General features: G+C 47.7%; 1 pseudogene; it reads right to left on the bottom strand.

Moving 5' to 3' along the window:
- The window catches only part of LOC115325551, a 49,695-nt pseudogene extending 33,682 nt beyond the window's left edge, over positions 1-16,013 (bottom strand).
- Between the last annotated feature and the right edge of the window lie 8,995 nt (positions 16,014-25,008).

Here is a 25,008-nt window from a genome sequence, read left to right as displayed (position 1 = left end):
TACCATACGTACAGATGAACTGCAAAGTAGTTTGAGTTTCTTTTATTGTTCTCTACAAAATTTTGTGCTCCCCCCCCCCCCCCCTCGGCTCTTGGAAATTTTGTGGTTTTTGTTTGAGGCTCTTAGGCCGGGTCAGCCTGGCCGCCCCTGGCATATGCTATAGTTCAACATCAGAACGTGAACTGCACGTATGAGACTAAAATTTCATGAATGCCTGTAAACAAATAAAGGAACAAACAAATCTGGAAATATCTTTTTATTACAGCATGCTACAACAGAAATATTTCTTACGTAAGTCAAAAATATTTTTTTTCTAAAAAAAAAAAGATATCAGCAGTGAGGTGAAGCGAAAAACGCCGAGTCAAGACGCTTCGCAACCGCCAATTTGAGTGGTTAGAACTTTTATACGAAGCTAATGGTGCAACATGATTTTGTGCGTTGTTTTTGCTTGGCCTAAGGAGATTTGTACCCGAGAGTTTTGATAAAATCGAGACGGTTTTTTTTAAATACGAGTATTTTTTGTGTTTTTTTTTTCAAAATAAATTTTTTATGTTTATATTTATATCGGAATTTCATATTTTGCAGAAATATTTTAGGTGCCCTCGCCTATATTATGTGTAGTTTTCCAACTCGCTAATGTCACTCATATTGAGGCAGAATTTCTGAAAGTTAGAGTATTTGTTTCACCTGGCTTAAAGTTATGAATTTATATATATATATATATTGTAATTCCGAAAAAGTCACGAAGTCGCACGATTTCACTTTTAGTCGCAGCTCTCATACGAACTGTTCAAACAGCTCACAACTTTCTTGTTTTTGTCAAAGAAAACGTACCGTTCGTAGGTTTCATTTTCTCGGGCATGTAGTGCTCTTGAAACGCCTTCAGTACTCTCTGTTAGTCCTGTTTTTCTTCAGGTGCAAAGGTTATTGGGTTGTAGACTTCGATGGCATCGGATCCCACCACGGGAATCACAATGGCTGCCCTTTGTTCATCGGTTCGCTTGCTGGTGTCCGTCGACCGTAGGCACAGTTCCGCACTTTGTCTGAACCGTTGCTAGTTCTCCGCTACGTTTCCCGTTAAGTTCAGGCCCTCGGGAGGCTTCTGCACATCCATGGCAAGGCTTTCTTCTTAGTGTGCCGCCCTTTTTGGGGGACTAGTCACTTCTGACACCATGCGTCGAGTTTGTTTTGATAACTAAACTGGTTTATTGAAGTTCCTAGACTGCACTTTACAGCTGGCTGAAAGTGAATATTAACATCAAATCGAATACAGGTTCAGGTTGAGTCGCGCTAGGGTTGGGTGCGCCATCTGTCTCGCAGCGCCATTTCGCAGTAGCAATATAAATGCACTTTCATCTTTTGATGTATTTTGATGCATTTTTTCATGTATTTAGTTTGGTCCCGGTGGGCCCGAGCGGTGCAGGTTTCAACGGCGGGTTTGCTAACTGAGTGTTTTAGTAGTAACTTTGCTGCATCCAAGAAAGTGGTTCCTCGAAGTTTGCTTGATGACGCAATTGAACAGTCTTGTTGTCACCGGTGGCGATTCTCGCGGTGTCTCTGTAGTGGTAGTGTAGCTGGCAGACGCCTGTTCCGCTGCAGGTCGCTCTCCAAGTTTGATAGTCCAAGGAAGCTTCGCCAGCCCGGAGTCAGGACGCCGCGACGAGAGCGACACTCGCCTTTGCTCGTGCTTTTTGCCGGAACTTGTGAGGCCAATCGCCAATATCGCGACATCCGACAGCCTTATAAAGCCCCTCTATCCTGGGAAAAGTGGCACCATTCATTGTTGTAGAAATGCTTGAGACACTTGCCCCGCGCCACTTCTGAGAAGAACATGGCGTGTGAAATTTAGCTTAGTGCTGTGCAGTTCCGCCGTGATCTTCCCAAGGGCTGCACGTTGCACGTGCCTCGTGCATCGACGCACCTTGCGCTACTTTTAAAACATGAAGGGGCTTCACAGCCTGAACCCCCGGCTTTTGAGAGGTAGTTTGTTGCCACTTAGGTACCCTTTCGGTGCATGGGCGGAATGAGACACTAAACACACCAGTTGGAGACGCGTTCCATGCACAGTGAACATAGCGCGCAGTTTTCTACAGCACTCAAAGAGACAAAAGAGGAGGACGTATTGGGCGCGAGTGTTTGCTTAAGTGGAGAGTTTTAGGAAACAGTTTTTGCACATCCGATGCGCTACGAGCTGCGCATGTGCTGCCGCAGAAGACACGTATATGCGCAATTCGTACCGGAGCGCCCACAATACCGTATCGGATATGCTAAACCTATTCTCTAAAGCTCCTTAGTGTTCGAATGGGAATCTAGTCCTATCCGCCAGGACACCATTTTTCACCGAATTGCTCACGCAGCCTTCATTCCCTTTAGCGCATTTTCCTCTTAATAGGGACGTAGAAGTTCTGCCCTGTAGGTAGAAAGAGTGATTTGTTTTGTATTTTTTAAGATGACAAACTGATTATTGTAAACGACGGAATTTTCGCGGGCTCAGATTTTCGCGAATCGAGCCCAAGTTGATAAATTAAAATTATTCGCGGGGTTCTAATTTTCGCGAATCCAGACGGACACCAGAGCCCCCCCCCCCCCCCCCCCCCCCCCCTTCCGGACCGGTTGTCTTTCCATCTTTCTAGGATTCTGCGGCTTCAATCAATCAGTCAAAATCTAGGAAGGGGAAGACGGCGGTAGGTTGTGTGACTAATGGTCCGGAAGTCACTGCCGTTACCCGTAGCTTCGAGACGCCGACAAAGGCTGGGTTAGTGCTCGCATCGGTTTTCTTCGATGTGAACCTTTCTCGAGGTCACACACTCTGCATGAAAGGACAACCCCCAAGGGCAATGGGGTCAAACAAGTGTGCGTAAATAAGTTAAGGGTCAAAACAAACTTTGGGTCACACACCCCTTAACCTTTCTTGGGTTCACTTTTTGAGGTCACACACTCTGCATGGAAGGCCAGCGACAAAGTGCGATGGGGTCCAACGATTGTACATAAACCGACTCAAAATAGGTTTAGCAGCCAATGAAACTTGGCTGCGTACCGTGGTCGTCGACGCCAGCACGCTCTGTGTCAGTGCGGTACGTTTTCTTGTGCCCGTCAATCCGCTGTCCCGCGATGTCCTTACTACGTTACTTCAAGCCAGTGGTCGATAATGCAGAAGATCATCATATGCTGGGACTGCCTGACCCACAGGTATGCAAGACCACACGTGATAAGCGTTCTTTTACGTCGGCCAATCAAAGTGTTATTGCCGCTTCTACCGCCGTGGACTCCCGAAAGCTGAAACGAGCGCCCTACTCTGCTTACAATGACGAACTTAGATGTAAGATTGGAAAATATGCTGCTGAAAATGGGACAATTGCTGGAGTGAGGAAGTTTTCCGATGGAATTGAAAAGCTTCTCAACGAGAGCACCGTCAGGGAGATGAAGACCTCCTATATCCAAGCCTGCAAGTCCTGTCATTCAAAAGAGCTGGCTACCTTGCCTGGTAAACTTCGAGGTGTCAAGCCTGTGCCTGGAAACTTGGATGATGACGTACGGGCGTAAATTGTGGAGCTCAGAGAAGGGGGCGGGGTTGTAAACTCCAAGATTCGCATCGCTGCTGCACTGGGCATTGTGTGGGCGACCAAGCACTCTTGCCAGAGTTTGGTGGAACTCTCGTTTTCGACAGACCCTGGGCAAGATCTTTCCTGAACAGGATTGGATTCGTCAAGTGTAAGGCCACGAAGACTGCGCGAAATTTTTCAAACAATTTTGAGGGTGCCAAGGAGAAGTTCCTGCAGACTATCGACGAGAAGAGAAGCCACTTCAGTATTCCCGACGACTTGGTGCTCAACTGGGACCAAACAGGTGTCAAGCTGGTTCCTGCGAGCAAGTGGACGGTGGAGGCCCGAGGTTCCAAGCAAGTTGGGGCGATTGGCTTTGACGACAAAAGGGAAGTCACCGTTTTGATGCCCACGACGCTTTCTGGCAAACTCTTGCCTCCTCAAGTTTTATATGCGGGAAAACAGATAGGTGCCATGCCAAGGTTATGTTTCCAAATGACTGGGATGTGTGGCACAGTGACAACCACTGGAACAACGAAGCCACAATGCTGCGATTTGTCGATACTGTTCTCCTTCCGTACGTGGAGACATGCAGGAGTCGTGTGGGTGGTGCCTGTCAACATGCACTTTGCATTTTTGACATCTTCGCTGCACATCGTACGAAGAGTCTTCTGCAGAAACTAGCTGCAAACAACATTGAGTACGTCTTCGTCCCAGCAAGCTGCACGGGACTCCTACAACCGAACGACCTAAACATTACCAATGTGTTCAACACTGCCATGATGAACCGCTTTACCCAGTGGTATACCGGATGTGTACAAGAGATGGTGGAGAAAGGACAAAGTGCAGCTGACGTTAAGATCGACTTGCGAGCAAGTGTTGTGAAGCCCGTTCACGCAGCCTGGCTGATCGAAGTGTATGCGAATCTCTAGAACCGCAGAGACACGATCCGAATCGGCTATACCCTGGCAGGAATTGTCTGAAGGTACCAAATAAACTTTTTGAGGTGAGCTGAATTCCGACTTATGGCGTTATTTAGTTTAGGATTCTTTCCATATCATATTCACATATCGCGTATAATAATATCGTTATGCTTTTTGGACGCGTGTTTCCCCGGCGTCTTAATGCCGCTTTCAAGGTGATGAAATTTTTCCCAAATTGTTCGCAGAACCTATTGTTCGCGAATCGGAGACGGTTCGCGAAAATTAATTCCACGCGAAAATTCCGTCGTTTACAGTAATCTATTTTTCTGATCACTGAAGACGATGCCAAAGAGAACATTATCGACTATTTAAACTATAAAAGCAGAGTTCCATTAACAGCATTTTTTCGCTGCATGTCTTACTGTCAGAGAATGTCATCAGCTTTTTTTTCGTGTACTGATTTGCTTGCAATAGAGCATGAAATAACATGAATAACGAAGTGGACGGAAGAAAGCTCAGCGTTTGGATTTGTTCAGAAGAGCACCGTTTTGTGTTCGGGTTCAGCTTGGTATAAACCTTTTTTGCTTGATGATTCTTTGACTTAAATAGAAATATGAACGCATTTGGAAAGCGCCGATTCATACACAAGTAGTAAAAATAATTTGTTAATTCGTTGTTGGTGTTTTTTTTTTTTGATTTTTTTTTTGGGGGGGGGGGGAGATTTGATTTACATCGTCACAGTAAATTTGGTGCGATTTAAGTTACGATAGAAATCATAATTGAAATTATCTCGATTTTGTCTCAACCCTCATATGACCGACGACGACCCGTGAAACTTTTCGTGGTAATTGCCGCGTACTCTGCATGCCCCCTTTACGTGTCCACAGTCGCTCCTTCCTCTATAAATCGAAAAGCTTTCGAATCGCAGACTCTCTTTTAAGAGCGAAAAGCTTTATGCAATAGAGAAGGAATCCAGGAACTTGCGTCTTTCTCGAGGAGCGATTTCACTTCAGTCCTCAGCTTGTCTTGGACGTCTTGATGCTTCGCCAAAAGGTAGGTGGTGAACGAGAGTGCCGAAGTTATCGTTTCGAGCCTGGAACACAGAAAAAGAAATAGAGTTTAACGGGAACCTCGCTGACGGCATTCAAACTACAACCCAGGCAGCACCGAGTTCTGGGCCAAAACTTGGCTTGCGTCTGGCAGTTTAGGGCACTAAAAAGCCCGAAGAAGCCAAAGTAGTGCGAAACCTGACCTCCCTTGGCAACAATCTGGGCATCTTGGCCCTAATTCGCAGAACAAGTGCCAAACTTAGGCATCGCTGCCGGGTAGTTCGGCTGCCGTCTGGCATCTTCGGGTCTAAATCGCCTAAAAAATGCCAGATTTAGGCTTACTGCCCGGTAGTTCGGCAGGTCTTTGGCATTTTTGGGCCAAAATCGCCAAACTAATGCCAAAGTTAGGCTTCACTTTTTGATAGTTCGGCTATCACCTGGCACATTCGGGCCAAAATCGCCACAGATGTGCCAGAGTTAGGCTTACTACCTTGTAGTTCGGCAGAGTTTTGGCATTTTTGGGCCAAAATCGCCGAACTAATGCCAAAGTTAGGCTTCACTTTTTGACAGTTCGGCTGTCACCTGGCACATTCGGGCCAAAATCGCCACAAATGTGCCAGAGTTAGGCTTACCACCTTGTAGTTCGGTTGAGATCCGGCATCTTTGGGCCCAAGTCGCCAAACGAGCGCCCAAGTTAGGCTTCGCTTCCCGATAGTTTGGCTGTGATCTGGCAGCTGCGGGCCAAAGTTGCCAAACAAGTGCCAGAACTAGGCTTACTGCCTTGGAGTTCGGCTGATGAAATATTTGATGTATGCGGGTGGTCTTCATCTTAATTAAATAGAAATCAAGTTTTATTCGGCTGGCAACTTTATCTTATTTTGGGTGTCTCTTGATTTCTGCTGTCCAAAGGTTGGCTGAATGTTTTGACGCGGCTGGAGCAGGCTTTGCAAACGCAAATAAATTGTGCCAGAGGTTGCACTCGCGCGTAGGTACACAAGCCAATATCGGGGCGCGCCGTGAGACTGGTTCGACATTATGGCGCGTTCACACCGGCGATCCGATATAGTCGCGCCATAACTTTCATCGCAAAAGCTACCATCGCGGGCAAAAAGTGACGGGTTTTGAGCAGTCGCTTGCTGACCCGACTTTTTACGATGCAATCTAGTCGCGGAGAGGCCCAGCCAACCAACGGCGTTCGGAGCGAGAGTTTTTGAGAAGCGACTCGCCAACGAAGGCGGTGGACTCGCTCATCGCGCACGCCAAATTGACCAACTTATTACTTTTATTTACTTTTTTTTTTTTTTTGCGATGCGATTTAGTTGGATCGCGCGACTGCTTACATCCCCGGTGTGAATCCGCCTTTACAGAAAGTGCTGTCAATTGAGCTAACACTGCGCAAGACGGATGTACGCACGTTTCCACAAGAGATATCATTATTAGGCGGCGCATTGCAAAAGCGAGCGTGGCTCTGTGCGTGTCTTGCATTGTGATTGAGCACTGTCAAATCCTGGCGATAACAAAGAGCGGAAACGACCGGGGCTCCGTGGCGCGGCTCCCGCATTACACTTGGGGAATGAAAATAAAATCCTGGAAATTGTACTATTTTAGCGTGTTGATACTTTTTAAACATTAAAAGTGGAGACACAAAAAGGACGATACAGACAGGACAATCTGAACTTTAAAGTGCAACTCCGCTTCATTTTCGATGCTGAAAAAACGACGCAGTTCTCTTTAGTATCACCTAGAAAGACTACACGTCAAGTTTTACGACGTAATTAAGCCTAAAAGTTTGTTAAACTGGTAAACAAAGTTTGAGATGCCTCAAGTCTCCGAAATCTGCTAATTCTAGCGGCCGATGTGCGGCGAAGAGAACAGCGCAGTCAATACCGCACAGCCAACACTGCGCCGCACGTCATAGTCTGGGACCGCTTTTCTTCTTGTTTTTTACTTTATTGAGGCGCAGCCTACAGGCGGCGCCAGCAGCGTGCATACCGATATGTCCACGTGATCCAAAACGCGCATGCGCTGATGAGCGCCTGAGCGAGCGCTCCGCGCTCGTCGTCGGGAAGACTGAACCTGCTGCGTCTCGGAGCAACGTTTTGTGCTGCGATGCCTGGCATATTACGAGTGGTTTACTTAACTTCAACTACTAATGGTTCCAAAACATAACTTTAAAATAACTTGCCTTTTCCTGCGTCAAAACACTCTGCGGCCGCGGTAGTGCACACGTCGTTGGATAGCAAAGACCGTGGAGCAGACGACACGGCGCGGCGACGCTTGCTCCGCCGATCCGTCCGTCCGCGCGGTCGGCGAGGTCGTGCGGTGACGTTCGTACCACGTGGGTTGTCCCAGACTATGACGACGCGGGACCAATGTTGCCAGGCGCGGGCGCAGTTTCGGTTTCGGTTCGTGATCAGGAGTAAAGAAGGATTACGAGAATTATATTTCCTTTTTTGAGAAACAAACGACGTCGAGCCGTTTATTAGTATATCTTAATGTATAATCACCAAAACCCCCGAAATTCCTGGAATTGAGCGGAGTTGTCCTTTAAAGGCCGCTGTACAAACGGGACGTCCTGCAGAGAAGAACCTTCTCTCCCGAAGCTGGGGGACGGGGATGGAAAGGGCCATCGTTGGGTGGAAAGAGCGTCTAGAGAATGGGATTAGCCTCGGGACGAGCCATCCTCTCAAGAGGGAGTGGGGACGGAACTAAGCTGCCGTGGGGTTCCGGCTAAAAGGTGGAAGAAAGTTAAGCTCGTCAAACGGCGACCTCGGATCCGAGGACGGGCACGTTAGACAATTTGAAAAAAGCTGCTTGATTAGCCGGACGACCCAGTGCGGTCTACTGGCTCTAGAAGGTGACTCGGATGAAGAAAACTCGTTTTGCTCGAAAACTCTAAAAGCATTCTGGACGTGAACTCTTTGCCACAAATAAAAATAACATATGCATGAAAAACTACGAAGGCAACTAAGCTTTCTCCTATGATGGGAGAATGCGTGAGCATTACAGGCAGAGTTATGTTGGCGCAACTTGCAATAAAGAAAGACAAAAAAAGTTATGTTGGCCCAACGGACAGCGCGCTAGTTTCACGATCAAGCGGGCCTAGCTTCGAAACCGGGCTGGTTTTTTTTCTCGTGTTCCTTTTTTTATTTCGTTTATTTTTTTTTTTATTTTTTTTTGTTTGGTCACGTAACAAGAAAAATCACATGGACAGAATTTTTTTTTTGGCCACGTCACCAGATTTTTTCTTATTTCTCCTTTCCTTCAGTCTTTCTTTTTTTTTCCTTTTTTTCGGTTTACGCTTCTTATCGCAAAACTCTTTGCACCTATTTCGCGTTAAATTGGCGTTAGCCAAATATTTTTTTTTTTATGGCAGGGAATTCTGCCGTACGTACCCTATGTTACTATTACCAACCCTGGCTTGGAATTTCTGCTATCCAAAGGACTGGACTATGCCCTTGCTCCACGGAAGAACGCATTGCTCTTAATGAGTTGAAGTCAGACAGCTCCATCATGACTTTAAAGGCCGACAAAGGAAAATGAACCGTTGTGCTTGATAGGGATGACTACATGAAGAAGACGTATGAAGTTATAAATGACAGTCGCTATTTCGTGAGGCTATCAAAAGATCCCGCCGCTAAGTCCGAAAGAGAGTTAGCTGACCACCTTCGAGAGCTGAAAAAGAAAGGACGCATCAGTGATGACCTATACCGTCATCTCTCCTCCTTTGATGCCGCGACACCCAAGATGTATGGACTCCCCAAAATTCACAAACCGGGTTGCCCCCTACGCCCGATTATATATGTTATTGGTTCATCCACTTACAGCCTTTCCAAATATGTGGTTATGATTCTGAGCCCTCTTACGGGAAATAATGAGTTTAGCGTCCGGAATTCCCGTGACTTTGTTGAACTTATACGCGGTCAGACCCTGCTACCGCACGAGGCTATGGTATCCTTTGTTGTGATTTATTATTTACGAATGCCCCAACGCCCTGGCGGTTGATGTCGCTCGTGACCAATTGTTGGCAGACCAGTCGTTGTCCACTCGCACAACCCTCCTTGTTGATGACGTTATACTCCTTTTGCGTTTTTGTCTCAACCAGTGTAATTTTAGTTTTAATGGTGACATATATCATCAGGTCAGCGGATGCCCTATGGGGAGTCCAGTTTCCGTAACCGTCTCGAATCTCGTCATGGAATATGTTGAGGAAAAGGTAATGTCTGGCATTGATTTCCCCGTGAAGTTCTACCGTCGCTATGTTGATGACACTTTTGTAATAGTTAACAGAAAGAACGTAACCGATTTTCACCGCAATTTGAATAGTGTCCTCCCCTCAATTCAGTTCACCTGCGAACATAAAACCGATAGTACCTTGACGTTTTTATATGTACGTGTCCATAGAACTAGTGAATCTTTCTTAAAGATGGAGATACGCGTATATGGTAAACCATGTGACAGACAAAACTTTCTTCACTACCATTCTCATCACCCTACTCAATAAAAAAGCTCAGTTGTAAAGGGCTGTTTATACTCCAACGTTGAGCGCAGTGAACGCAGAATTAGTGTGCGCTGCGCTCTGCCGCGCCCGTCGACGTTACGTTGAAGTATAAACGTACCTTAAGATCATTGCCTTCATCGTTCAGAAACAGTCCCATGTAACTCAACACTTAGCGATCAAGAACTTAGCCATGTGCGGGAGGCTTTGAAGAAACGTAACTACCCCGACCGGTTTATCAATCGCGTTAAGAAACAAATGTCTCGTCGGCGCCCGGATCGAGCCGAACGAACACGTGACGTCCTGTGCATCCCGTACGTTAAGGGGGTTTCGGAGGCATTGGGATGCGCCCTTAGGCCGTTGGGGGTACGAACTGCATACGAACCCTACAGAACAATTGCCAATGTTATCTCCAAGCCAAAAGACCCGACCCCGCCAGAGGCAGAAAGGGTCGTGATCTACCAGGTGCAGTGCAAGGAATGTGACGCTTCCTACATTGGAGAGACGGAACGAAAAACAAAAACAAGACTAAAAGAACACGCACGGGATGTCGCCAATTCCACGAACGCCACCCGCATCAAGTCCGAACTCGTCGACCATGCATGGACGTCAGGACACCAATTTGACTTTGACAAGGCGAGGGATAAAAGGTGGGGACCGAGGAAACTGCTGGAATCTTGGTTCGTCCAGAACGACAAACGCGGAAGTGACTCATCGCTGGTAAACAAGAACCGTGGCCCCTGCCGGACGTGTACACAAACTTTATGCCTAAATAGCCGAACTTTTTTGTGCGACTCTCACTCGCTCTGCGCTCTACTGAAGATGCCTCCCGCAAGGGAGGCGAAACGTTTAATTAAATTGTTATTTTTGTTATGTCAAGCCTTTTTGTTATTACATTTTTCATGTCTTCGCCCGGCTTCGGGAGTATTTTTGCGCTCCTAATTTCACCGGCACGACAGCCATGGGAGGCCACTGCGAGCGAGTGGGGACAGAAATAATTAAGGCCTATCGGATGGCGACAAGCCCGAAAAACATAACCACCCCGTCCATTTCGCTCTCAAGAAAGGAGATTATCTTTCTGAGGCCCTCAATGGAAGCCGAACGCTGACAGACTAGGCAAGGCGACAAGGTCACCGGCAGAAGCGGCCTTTCCTTTTATGCGTTGTTGATTCCCCTTCGACCTCGCCTTTTGCAAATCCTCCCACATGCTTTTGTGTCTTCGTGTGGCTGTCAGCGGGTTACGTCCCAATCCGGCTGAAGCCTCAATTCGGCTATTGCCTCAATTCGGCTAGAAGTTTCAATTCGGCTGGACGCTTCAGTTTGGCTAAATCTTCAGTTCGGCTACAAGTTTCAATTCGGCTGCATGCTTCAGTTCGGCTAGATCCTTGCTTCAATTCGGCTGGACGTTCCAAGTTGATCAAGCTAGACATCCAAGCATAAGGTGCCCGCAATTTGTTTAGAGAGACGTTAACTATATCTGCATCTTGCCTTAACATTGCAACGTGCAAGCTCAGATCAATAAGTTCAAGCAGCTACGAAGGTTTTGGGCAAAGAAACATTTGTGTTTGTGTTGTTTGTTCTGTGAAGCTGCTGTGCAAACACCAGGTCTCTGCTTCAAAGAAATTTATTCACTTGCCCAAAGAATGGATTACAGCAGTCCAAAGATTGCTTCTTCCAGTGCTGGCCACTGCTCACGTGAAAGGGAAGGACGCCTTGGCAGCTCCTACGTCGAACTGAGTTGAAGAAAACAAGAAGATACCTGCATCAGTTATGAGACAAAACAATATGGTAGGGGCTCAATCCAGTGATTTACATCTTCAGGAGGCTAAGGAGAATGTAACAGTATACCTGTAATTTTTTTTCAACGTGTCAAATTTGCCTCAAAATTGGCTAAACACACCAGTAGCTATGACTGACCTCGTAACCAAAACCTTACGTCCGCAAAAAATTGTTTGGCGACATTGAATTTTCAAATTCGGTCCTCATCATATTTTCAAAGTGAAAGTTTCTACTGGCAGTATTAAAAATATGGAGGCTCGGGCAAGCTGGTGTTGCATACTCCTCTACAGCGCGAAAAATTCGCAACCAAGCACAGGCACACACAAAAGGAAAAGACATTCATGAAGCTCTGACTTGCAACTCAGTCTTGTATTATTTCTTCTCTGCCTGCGCCTGTCTTTTTAAACAATAAGATTTTTTTTGTTATTTTTGGTTTCATCTGGATGCAAGATAATCTAATTCTTTTTTGTAATAAATCTGGACAAGGTTTAGTGACAGTTTTCTTCTAACCTCGAAATTTTTTCAGCTTCAATAACTTCCCTAATTAGTTGGTTATTATTTTACCTATTACGGGGCAATGTTTTTAATTCTGCTTGACATCTGCAATCTTGGCAATGTATGCCTCAGTGTCCAGAAGTGATTCTGTTTATGTTGTAGTCGTGTTCCCCTTGTCTATGTGACATCAGTATTTTTGACGTCGGGGTGGGGAGGGGTTGGGTTTTGGCAGTAGAACTTGTTTCCAACTGATTAGAAGAATTTCAATGGCAACAAATAAAGCCTGCGGAACCCCAACAATAGCTCAGCAGCACGAAAGAAATATGTTCCATTCTGTTCTCTGATGTGGTTGTGCTAGCCATGCTCCAAACAAACAACAGTTTCGAACGAACCATTTGGGCTTCGTAACGTGAAGAGGGGTACAGTTTCTATCATGAGGGAAGCTATTAGCCGCAGATTTTGTGGGACGAGCAAAGGCGGCGGAACTTTCTAGATTTCACACTTCACCCCGCACAGCCATGCAGCGCGGCACGTTCCCGTGGCACCTACGGCTGTGAGTAGCAAGTATGTCAGGGAGCCTTTAAAAAGGTGGGTAAAACAAAGTTTTTCAGTGACCGAATCGAGGAGACTGATAGCTTAATGTACCGACACCTGGATAAGTAACCCTGTTGTTGTTGTTGCTTACGGGTTTTATGGCGCAAGAGCTCCGACGGCCATACTGCGCCAAACTAGGTAGGATAAGTAACACTGGTTTGCAAGCTTTGTCGTGGGAGAGTCGGTATTAACTGGGGTGCTCTGCAAGTTGTATACGATCTTGAGTCACACCGCCATATTCAGCTCAAGAAACCTCGTCTAGGCACAGGCAACTCCTTCCTCAATCATTGAGACTATAAATTAACTAATACATCAGTGTCTGGTTATTATTTCTGTTTCTTTTGACTTTCTGAGAATCGAGAAACTCAGCAAGCAAATTTAATATCTAAATTATTCTGAAAAACTGAGAATTTAATCAAAACAAGCTCCGAGAAACATCAAATTTTCCACAAAGGTAAACTCCAGAAAACACCCTCCAATGCCGCAAAGGATTACATTCTTTTCCCCTGTCTTTCTTCTCCAACATTGTTTCCCTGCTTTTATCAGTCTCGGGTTTTCTACATTATGATTGACAAAGGATTAATTCTGGAAACACGGAATGCCGCTTATAGTGATGCTGCTATATGTCACGCTAGGGGTAGCCAGGCAGGCTCTAGTGCAGCTTGGTTATGACCTTCCTCGCAAAGGGAAGTTTTGGCATTGCATATGAGGCGATACTTGTCCAAGTCTAGAGGTTACCTTGGCAAGGTTATGGAAGCACCCATGCTCACAAGTACGGTAACTGCCCAGGTCACCTTGGAAGGTCTCAGCACACGGCAGGCACCACCGTCTGTCGTAGGTGTGATGTGCTGCAATGTCTGATGACACAAACTGCAGCAAAACAAAACATATTTTTTCGTGAAACAGTATCCATAGCTGCAATCTCCGTACCAGCACACTGCATGAGTAGCTAATCTCATTGTGCACTTCTTTCTACATTAGAAGCACAGTTTAGCCTGAAGGCGTCGGCATATTTCGGTTCCACGTATAAAGTCACTCATACAGACTTACGTCAAACAAACATATTTCGCCACGTCTGTGGCTGTGGCAGAAAATACTAAGAAAGGCGAGATAAATCTATGATTGCATGCTTCAAATGGTCAGAAATGGGAGGAAAAAGCCCCGAGACACTTTCCTCCCATTTCTCCTCCTGTGAACAGCAAGGTCGAGGGAGCCCACCAGTGGCGCAATCGGTGGTTTGTACGCGGTGCTCGAACGTGATTAATTTACGATGTTTGCATACCATCATTTCAGCCATGTTGAGATTACATCGATACCTTAAGAACTGTCAAACGCTGATTGAAAAAAAATTGTACTGGCTCATTCACGACTTTCTTAGCTTTGGTTGCTCCCATTACGGAATAAGGGGTTTGTTCACCAAATAAACAACGCACTCCCGAGCTTCACACAGTTTGTCACTGAAGGCTTTGTTCGTGTTCGAAGCTAGATCTTTGCTCAAAAAGCACTTCGAAATTACAAACAAATCTACAACGACTCTCAGCAACCCTCGTCTCATTGAACCGCAGTGCAGTTTTAGCCCAAAGGAGCCACAAGTAACGACTCTTGAGAACAAAATAATTATCTATAAAAGCTAGACACAATGCATGGTTCCGGCATTTCAGCACAAGGTATTTGACGTCTTTCGGAGAACGCTACAAAAGCTTAGTATTCCTACAAGAGCTTAAACGTAAAAAAATTTTAGTTTTCTTCGTATCTGCCTGAACTGGGCGGAGCCACCCGAACAACCCGACGTATGCAAGATCCAAACCATGTGTCGCAAACTGCTGTGTGCAGCACGCCGGAGCAGCCATCTTTCCGACTGTTTGCACGCTGGCTCACATTGTTTTGATGCACATGTGTCTTCCGTTTAACATTTCGATGGTAGCCTTTCAATTTTAAGAACAAAGCGTCAAGTGCTAGCCTGGCTGTCACTAACACTGTTGCTCAATGCGACAGTGTTCGCATGGAGCACACAGTTGCTCAATGCGAAGTGCAAACAAGTACGCCCATGATATGCTGGAAAGGACGGCCTGGCACCTAGGCAGTACGGCTACGCAGGTCCAATCAAAGCTCGCAGGATGCTGTACATAGACTGCGCGACACTGTTAAGCACTAGACACAACAAAGAAATAAATGCACCTTGATCCTACGAGAAAACTCTGATGACACAGAGTATAGTAAGACTTGCGAAGCTTGTAACTGGGTTCATGAGCTTTTAATCACTCCCGCGACACACACCTGCACACAATGTGTCATCCGAATTTACCCATTGGATCAAGGTACATTAAATTTTTTTTCGCTGCCAAATGGAAGGGAAGGTGCGACAACATTATCATTTTGTCTTACCCTATAGCTCGTAATGGTACAATTACAAGCGAGTTGCTTTCACTGCTGTCCCTCCTGCTCGAGCTCTCGTACAACCAAACAGCAATTAAATGCAAGGCTATGCCCGCACTTGTAGCCACTCCGGCTAGTCCATGCTAAGACGCGACAAAGCATGGCAGGAAGCCTGCCACTACAGCACGTCGGCCGCCGGGCATGACTGGCGAGTGCAGGCGCCACGTGAGTCACATGAATGTTCCGCAATAGCTGCGTGACTTAAAAGAACCCAGATGAAACGCTGTTCGTTGTGCCATTCAGTGGTGCAGGGGTAGAACATTGGGCTCCTAATCAAAAGGCTGTGGGCCCGAACCCCCTATAGGGGAGACATATCATTGATCTTCTTTCAGTAAGTGAACCCTATCTTTGCTTTTATTCACTGTTTTTCTCATTCGATGTGCTTCCGTGACCGACTGGGTAATCCATGTCGATCTACAACAACTGGATCGGTCGTTGCATGCTCTCAACCCTAGATATATAACACCGTATAATAAATAAAACAAGCGTCCCGCAACGCTTACCATAGGAACCGTCACTGGCATCACTAACAGTGACAAGGTGCAACGCAACATCGCATCGCTCGGATGTAGCCCATCAAGAAAAGATTGCGCAATCTGTCAGCTGCAATCCATTGGGAAGCAAAATGGCCTCCCTGTATGTTTCGATTGAATCGGTGCTGTGGGCGGACTCACTGTTCTATGTGCGAGCCTAGCATCTGTGTATATCTTTGTTGAGTGAGTACTCTGGGCTGCACCGGAAATTATTTTCTCGCGTCCATTGTTCGCATCAAGAAGAGCGTCACACTATCACCGTGCTCCTAAATAGCATGGATGCAGCACAGCGTTTAATGTGAACCCTTTGGCACGCTACAAAAATATTACCCTCTACTTGTGCAAAAGGAGAAAACACCTTCGGAATCTCACTAAAAAAATGAAAGCCGCTTACAACTCCCTGTAACGCCGAATTAGAGCGCAGCTCTTGAGGAGGAGGAGGGAAGGGCACTGGGGGGGGGTTAAACTAACCAGGGGGGGTCACGTTACCTTGGGGGTCACGTGACCCCCAATGCCGATGATGTCATCACTGACGTCACTGATGACGTCATCAGTGACGATGACGATGCGGGTACCGATGACATCATTAGTGACGTCACTGATGACGTCATCAGTGATGATGACGATGACAATGCGGATGTCGGTGACGTCATCAGTGATGACGATGACGATGTGGATGCCGGTGACGTCATCAGTGATGATGACGATGACGATGTGGATGCCGGTGACGTCATCAGTGATGATGACGATGACGATGTGGATGCCGGTGACGTCATCAGTGATGATGACGATGACGATGCGGATGCCGGTGACGTCATCAGTGATGATGACGATGACGATCTGGATGCCGGTGACGTCATCAGTGATGATGACGATGACGATGTGGATGCCGGTGACGTCATCAGTGATGATGACGATGACGATGCGGATGCCGGTGACGTCATCAGTGATGATGACGATGACGATGTGGATGCCGGTGACGTCATCAGTGATGATGACGATGACGATGTGGATGCCGGTGACGTCATCAGTGATGATGACGATGACGATGCGGATGCCGGTGACGTCATCAGTGATGACGATGACGATGTGGATGCCGGTGACGTCATCAGTGATGATGACGATGACGATGTGGATGCCGGTGACGTCATCAGTGATGATGACGATGACGATGTGGATGCCGGTGACGTCATCAGTGACGATGACGTCATCGGGGGTCACGCGACATCGGCGGGGGTCACGTGACCTCGAGGAGGGGGCCACGTGACCTCAGGGGAGTCACGTGACTTCGGGGGGTCACGTGACCCCCCACGAGGTCACTTGACCTTGGTGGGGGGCTCGCGCGGTGCATTATGGGACATTTCCCATGATGCACCGCGCGGTTACGCCGACGCCGACGGCGACGCCGCTCAAGCCGGAAACGGGCCCCTAAGAGCTGCGCTCTAAAAACATATTCTAAAAACATGGAACCCTAACTGCCACTCCAGTGTATTATATACTTGGGTAGGTTTGGCCAGGCTGACGCGGCCGAAGAGCTGCAAACAAAATCACAAAATTTTCAAGAGCCGCAGAGAGAGGGAGGGGGGGGGGGCGGCAGGTTTTTTGCTTAGAGCAATAAACGAAACTCAAACTAATTTCGGTCTATCTTATATGAGTCAAAAGCAGTCCTATTGTGCGTTACGCAGCAGCAGCACATTTAAAACGCGTTTCATTTCTCTTTTTGGGGAAGTGCTCCGGGAGAGAGGGGGGGGGGGGGGAGAGGAGGGATAAGGGAGGGAGCGGCGAGCCGCACTTTAACATGCGGAGAGCCGCAGCTTGGCCACCCCTCGACTAGGGCATCGCCATGCAGGTTCTCAAGGAGCTTGGGAACGGCCTTTCCCCTAAATTAATTACTGACATTGTATACTAGGCGATACCTGCTGTAGTCTATGGGTTACCTTTGCAGGTAGATGGAGGCATCGATGATCGCACGTACGGCAATTGCCCATGTCGCACATCATCATGGAAGGTCTTCATGAAGCAGGCAACTTGTCCTGTCGATGGAGCCCAAACATATCCTGCATATGTGGGTAAAGTGCCTAAAATTTAATTTAATTACAACTACAACTACTTTTCTCCAAAAGCATCATGACATCAAAGCTTGCCGCTTTCCATAGATGGACTCGCTAGCACAGCCTGGCCTTTTTCGGTCGGCCAGGGTGTCGAGAGTGTTTTGTAGCGACCCGCCACACGCCCTCAAAGTTGAACTTGTGTCGTATTCGAATTTCGGAAGAGAAGCCTACTACCAAGTATGATAGAATTGTTGCAGGGGGTCATGATGTTAGCTCCGTAGCCCCCGCAACCCAACCTCCATTATCGCCAGCCCCTTTGCCGTCTACTTCCTCGCCCATCATGACTACCCGTCATCCCTTGTGGTTGACGCTTGTTCGTAAGGAAGGACTGGCTGGCACTGCTGGGCTCTGCGCCGCTACTCATCCTAATTCCCAAATGGAGACTGCGGCTGACCGGTGACATCCGTCGTCTGCTTCCTTGCTTCGGTACTTTGCTTCGGTTAAGGAACTGTTTTTTGCAGATAGTATAACGTGTTGAAATCGCTTACCTACTAATTTCAACGGCAATTCATCTTGGAAGTGCCCGCGCAAAGCTAGCTGGTGTCGCAATGTGTGGTGATATCAAACGCAGAGAGTGCCTGAAGAATTTTGAGGTTGCTCAAACGATTTGTGGATTTGTTTGGACGCACTTTATGACAAACAAATCAGCGGCAAGCGGCTCATAGTCAGATCTTCTAAATTGCCGATTGCGACACTTCCCTGATGACTTGCTAAGTGCTTGGATATGGTCAAAAAACTTCGAGTGAAACCTATTTCTTCAGACTACGGATACGGAAGGCTCCGCTTCTCGGGGCGCGAAGACCCAGGTACCCTCTACAGCCCATCGAGCCTTCGGACGGCGCTCGAATGCGTGCTCAGAGTGCAGTCCAGTGTTACTTTGGTGCCATCGGACGGCACTCAGATACAACCTGGATTAAAACAGTTCGCTTTTATTGTTATTGCGGTCACTGTGTAGGTCGCTCACTGAGGTGAAGAGGAGGTGAGACGGGGTCCAGTCACCGCCGCGATCAACGACCGAAATCCAGCGGTTCCGCAGCTCACTGACCCTCGTAAAACCAGGAGAACTGCCCACAAATTCACTTTACTGCGAATTCTATTGTGCTGTGGGACTTAACAATGAAATGTAATGCCTGCGGAAGAATAATCTCAACGGTCCTTGTAGCCGCGCACACTGCAAAGCCCCATTCTGGCCCCTCCGACGCGCGATGCCACATACTTTCGATTCCTAGAGCTCGCCTGTTCATCGCAGTTCGCCCAGTCTGCCGCTCACGGCTGCGCTCGCTATATCCCTTCCGTTCTGATAATACCCACTAGACAGAACGAGTGAACGGGTGTGGTATCGCAAAACGTAGTGTCTAGAAAACTGTCCGACGGCAATCTTGCAGAGCGTTCAAATGCCGTCCGACGGTACTCCACTCGCGCGTTCAAGTGCCGTCCGACGGTACTCCACTCGCGCGTTCAAGTGGCGTCCGAAAGTCTCGTATAAAACGAGTTCTCAAAACGACTTTTACGAAGGGGAGTGTGGCGTATTGGTAAGATGTGTCACATAAGCACGTGATCCCGGGTTCGATCCCCAGTGCGGGCTTACTTTTTGTTTTTGTTTTCCCGAACATTTTATTTTGCCGACGCATTTGGCGATATGTACATTTATTTTTTTACCATTAACACAGGGAAAAAACGAATGTTGTCGCCGAAATTTCGCTGAACGAAATAGTATGGTACTTCGTTTCCGGAGGTGCATCGGGTACAGCGGGGCCAACGAGGTAGAGGGGCTTAGAGCGATAAACCGGGGTTCCGGTCTGCACTCGAAAGTGACCCCCATAAGGAGGCTGCCATTGTACGCAAATTTGACCACACGTCACATGACCAAACCAAATACGTGACGTCACAGGAAAGATGGCAGCGCCCATGCAGCGGCTGGCCCCAGCTGGGCCGGAGCTTGTCGGTTGCTTTGTTGGTTGTCGTTCGCCTCGGCGAGTTGATTTCAGACGCGGAAGCCGTCATATGAGGCCGGTCGAAAGCGCGTTCAAAGTTCAGCGTGGTGTTTGACGTAGGTATAACGTGAAAATACGGAGAAACGGTGGGCATTTCGCTGGTGACCGACCGGGATATTGCCACGGAAGAGACAATCTGACCTACGTTGCTCGGACCTCGGATTGATTCGGATACCACTAGGATATAATTTAAGGCGACGTTTCTGTGCTCTCGTTGACCATCGGAATCTTCGAGGTTTGCAGTGAAGCGTGTGTAATATATTTGGATACACAGTTTAGCGACGGAAATTGCGTGAGTAGTGCTTGGTGGTGTGTAATCGCGGTGCAGCTTCGATCAAATGACCGAGGGCTCACTTCGGTTGTGCGGCGCACCGGAAGGCTGCCTTGAAGCTGGTAGTTCCCGTGCCGTGCTGAATGATGCTGTGCTGCTTACAAATTGTTCCGGCGTAGAAGTGCACTTTCACGGAGCACAGGTGTGCGGCGCACCGAAGAGCTGCCTTCAAGCTGGTAGTTCCTGTGCCATGCTTTAGGTGATGCTGTGCTGCTTCCGAAATTGTTCCGGCGTAGACGTGCACTTTCACGGAGCACAGGTGTTGCAGTTGGTATTGATCCCGCTGGTCTGCCGCACGTTTCGTCAACACAAACGTTTCATCCACACTCGTTACGCGAATTGCAAGCTGTCCGGACATTTCACCGAGCGTGTTACGTACCCAGCTCACGCCGCTTTGTGGCAACAGTCTGCAGTGGCTCATTACCAGAAAAGTGGTCCCACATCCATTTCAGTTCAGTTCGTCCACGGCAGTCGCCAAACCCCAAAGGAGAGGATTTATTCGGACAGAATGCCACTAAAGCAATGCAGCTTCTTCAGTGGTCAGGATAGATTCTCTTCAGCTAGTTTTGTTATACTGTCACGGATCCTTGTTCCAGTCCTATCTTCTATCAATATTCACTATTCTGGGACACTGCAGGTCATGCTCAGCTGTAATCGTATGTTCAGGTGGAGGTGCTGGGCACTTTACCCGTAGCCCTTCACTCTGTGTGAACCCGGCGGCTCTTCAGCCGAGTTACCCGATAATGGGACACGGCTGGCGGACTATTCTGCGTCTTATACCCCTGTCGAGCCGTAGACAAAGTCCTGACTCGAGCCTGGCAGAACAACCGCAAGACGACCGAGTACCACAAGGAGTAACCTCGGAAATACACCACGAAACACCTGAAATCCGAGCCAGTTGCTGCTACCAAGAAAAACCACCGGAATTCGGTCTCCTGTCAGAAAATCCGAAGCTGACTAAGCCAACAATGACAAACCTGTAGCAGCAAACCGTGTCCCCTCCCACCATTGTTTGCATGCCCGTCGCAAATCACACTCCGACGCTTTTTCACGCAAGCTGTATGAAGACGTCAAGGACTGGATTGAACAATATGACAGTGTCGCCCGCCACATTGGGTGGACAGACAACCAGCTCCTGCAGAACCTATACTTCTCGTGGAAGCAACTGCCGGCGCTGGTCTGAGAACCATGGATCCTCCTTAACGTCATGGGAAGTTTGCAAGATCAAGCTGAAGCGCGCATCCGTCAGCCAACATCAACGAAAGAGAGCCGCATTCTTGATTCTGTCCAGGACACTGCCCCAATGAGAGCGCCACCGCACTCGTGGAGGATGTTCTGCGCTTGATCGAGCGCCCACGCCCACGCCCACGCCGGCCTTGATGCTACAGAAGCCAAGAACCTAAGAATCCCATGCGCCTCACGTGAGGGACAACACCTTCGGCAGCCTTGTCCGCAACCCCCCAACAACAGTCGAAGTGTTCATATCACTGAGGCTTCCAACATGGAATGTGCACTGCATGCCCGAGCCTGCCACTATGAACAACTTCCCGGCGTCTCGACACTCGAGTTGTCCAGCTACTACTTCGACGCCAGCCTCCCAGGCATCCACGACATCACCCACGACGTTGTCTGGGAGGAGATCAGGACGCTACTTCCTGCCATCAGTTGCCCGGCTTTTATTTTGATTGCCGAGATTGTTTCGGAACAAGTTTGACAGGTATTTCAACCGAGACTTCTGCGAGCGAAGCGGCATCTGACAAACCAAGGGCAACTTACGCCACAATGGCACGACGACCGCCACCGGCTGCCCCTTAGTATTCAATGCCAATTCAATGAGACACTCTAACGCCGAAGCATTCCCGACATCGTGTGTAGGACTGTGCTCAACAAAGTACACCGAGGAAAACGTAGGTGATGCGAATGTGCGACCGAAAACCACCTTGCTACCACTGCATGAAGCCGACCATGTCTACCAAAGCAGCCCGTACCAATGAATTGGTCGGCGAGGGTTCGTGCCAAACGACCCTCGATTAAGTCTCGAGGAGCGACCACGGGAGATTAAGGATTACCTTCGGCGATCTTTGTCCCTGATGCCGAAGGTGCTGAATCGAAGATTCTGAATCCCTGATTACCCCAAAGCTCCTCATGTCCATCACCTCAACAAGAGGTAAGCACGACAAAGCAGGTGAGCGGCGATGCAGTGACAGTGGATTTGGTGTCGGTTGTCGTCCAAGGACAATACCTAAAAATTTGCTGACACCAATTTTCTGTGTCCACTCCACGAAGCACACAATTTCCAACTTTGAGGGAGAATGCCCCTGAGTGACTTGAAGGAATAGAATGGTTGGTTGCCCTCAAAAGTGAACTGCAAGCATCACCAGACTTGGATAGCAAACAAAAATTGTTGCCAGCTTTCAAGTCAACGGTACAGCGAAAGGCACAGCCACTTAAGCAATACATGCCCGAGCTTGCTACATTGATGCCGAAAACTACCAGGAAAATTTTCGGATTAGAAGCCAGCCCTGCAGCTTCAGTGCACATGACGTATGATTACAAGACAGCATCAGTCGGTCAAAGTTGCCACTCGACCAAACTGAACACCGACGTGCCAGGAGCGTCATCCGACAACAAGGTCCACAGGTACTACGACTGAACGCCTGACAGGAGACTGTCAGAGAAAGAACTCGTTATGGAACCATTTACTAAGAATCAATAATTATGTAATCAAGTGGAAATAAAAATATTTGATACACTAACCAGATAAACATATTTCCGCTTGCCTTCATGCCTTGAGAGTCTACACACCGAGAATTGTGTCCATTGCACGCTCTGGACCTTACGAGGACACTCGCTTCTCTGACTCCTCAATATTAATTAAGCGGTCATACCAGACTGGCAGACTTCTTGCAAGGGGCTGCACTCGTTCAACCTTTCCTGAACATGTGGTGCATTCGAAAACCAATTGCAGGGATGTGAAAATGTTATTCATTAATTTATTCGTTCCAGGGGCCTTCGTAGGCATTGCAGAGAGGATACTTAGAACTACACACATGATAATAGCATTAAAGCACACTGCTGTAACTTGTTAATTGGAAAAACAAACACACCTCTGAGCATATAGTTTAATAGTATGTGTTGATGCATTGTTATATAGCATGACACTTCCTATATGTATGACACAATAGACCCTTTGCAGAACCTTTTCAAGCAACACAACCGTCACCATTTTTTTCGGCGCAAAGCACACGAATGGACCCCAGTTCATGTCGAACGCCAATGCAGCATTCGAGTCCAATAGTTGCAGAGCCGAATTCACAGGGATGGCGGACATAACATTCTTGTCGAGCAAATACCCAAAGTATGAAAGCCTGGGGTAATTACAGTAGTAGCTACTGTAATTTGTTTCATCAGAATTTGGCAGACGGCAAAGGCTACGGTCTCGGTGAGTCAATACACACATTGGAGAGAGGCACATGACAGCATATCACCAGAGTGCTCGTCTGCACAGATTTGTCACACACCTTCGCTCCGTCTCTCTGATAGGCTCGAGGGGGCTGTGGCGGTTGGCCTTTTCCAAGTTACGGTGATGCGAAGTATAGACAGCCCACACTTTTAAAAAGAGTCTATTGAAGAGACCGAAAGGAATGGTAGTCAACATTTTTCAACAAGACTGCTCTCCAGGCAAGGGATGAACACAAATATGAATCATCTTATCCAGGTAATTAGAACAATTAAATAATTGACCGACTATTACATTGCACTCTTGATGGAAAAAAGTATAGCTGCAATAAATCCTACAAAACAGAAAAAATGCGCAGTTAATCTATGCATGCACCAAAACAGTTGTTCTTATAGCAAGTCGAATAGCTTTGAAGCAGGTGCCTGCAACGATTTATTCTTCCCCATACTTAATAAAACGCCAACCTCGTAGCTGAAAATAAGGGTGCACTTCGCACTCACACACACACACAAAAAAAAGGAAGAAAAGCGGTCGAATGTAGAATCGTGGATTAGCACAAAAGGTTAAAATCGCAGGAGCTTCCTCGCTAAAAGTTGCTATGGTTGTTCGGTGACGGAGGGCTGAAACAACTTCCCTTAGGCCCTAACGCGACGTATACATTTCGCGTAGATTCTCAGATATTTCAACGTTCAAACAAAGCTAAGAGAATGCGAAAATTTCATGTTAAAAGCACTCAAAGTTCTATCGATCCTCGGACACATCCCGGAATCCAAGCACCGGTACGGCGATGCAGAGCTGATGCTGTCTCACAGGCGTTAATATCCAGATGATCCAGAGCGATCTTGCGCAAAAACGGTATAAAGTCTCATTCCTTCATATTTTCACATTATACCTGCGTCAGCGAGCACGAAGAAGCCCGAAGTCGTCGGAAAGCAGCTGCACATCACGGCTACCGCGCACCGAACAAACTCGCATCCGCCAGCTCTGGGCGCTGCCATCTTACCTGTGACGTCACGGCTCTTGGGAGGTCACGTGACGAGTGGTCACATTTGCGTAAAATATGGCGGCAACCGGGGGGGTGCCACTTCCGAACTTCCGGTTTATCACTCTAAGCCCCTCTACCTCGTTGAGCGGGGCTTGGTTTGCCGGCTGGACGCCGCGAAGCGGCGTGTACGACAGGGCCAAAAGGGTCAATAGCTTTGTAAATAGCAGCCGCATACTGTCACCGCGAAGCGGCGTGAACGCAGGCGGGGGTGTGTGTTA

Source organism: Ixodes scapularis, unplaced genomic scaffold (genome assembly GCF_016920785.2).
Source record: "Ixodes scapularis isolate PalLabHiFi unplaced genomic scaffold, ASM1692078v2 PGA_scaffold4__175_contigs__length_147842914, whole genome shotgun sequence".
Lineage (NCBI taxonomy): Eukaryota > Metazoa > Arthropoda > Arachnida > Ixodida > Ixodidae > Ixodes > Ixodes scapularis.
The sequence above is the reverse complement of the archived record's forward strand: the minus strand, read 5'-3'. Positions and strand labels throughout refer to the sequence as shown.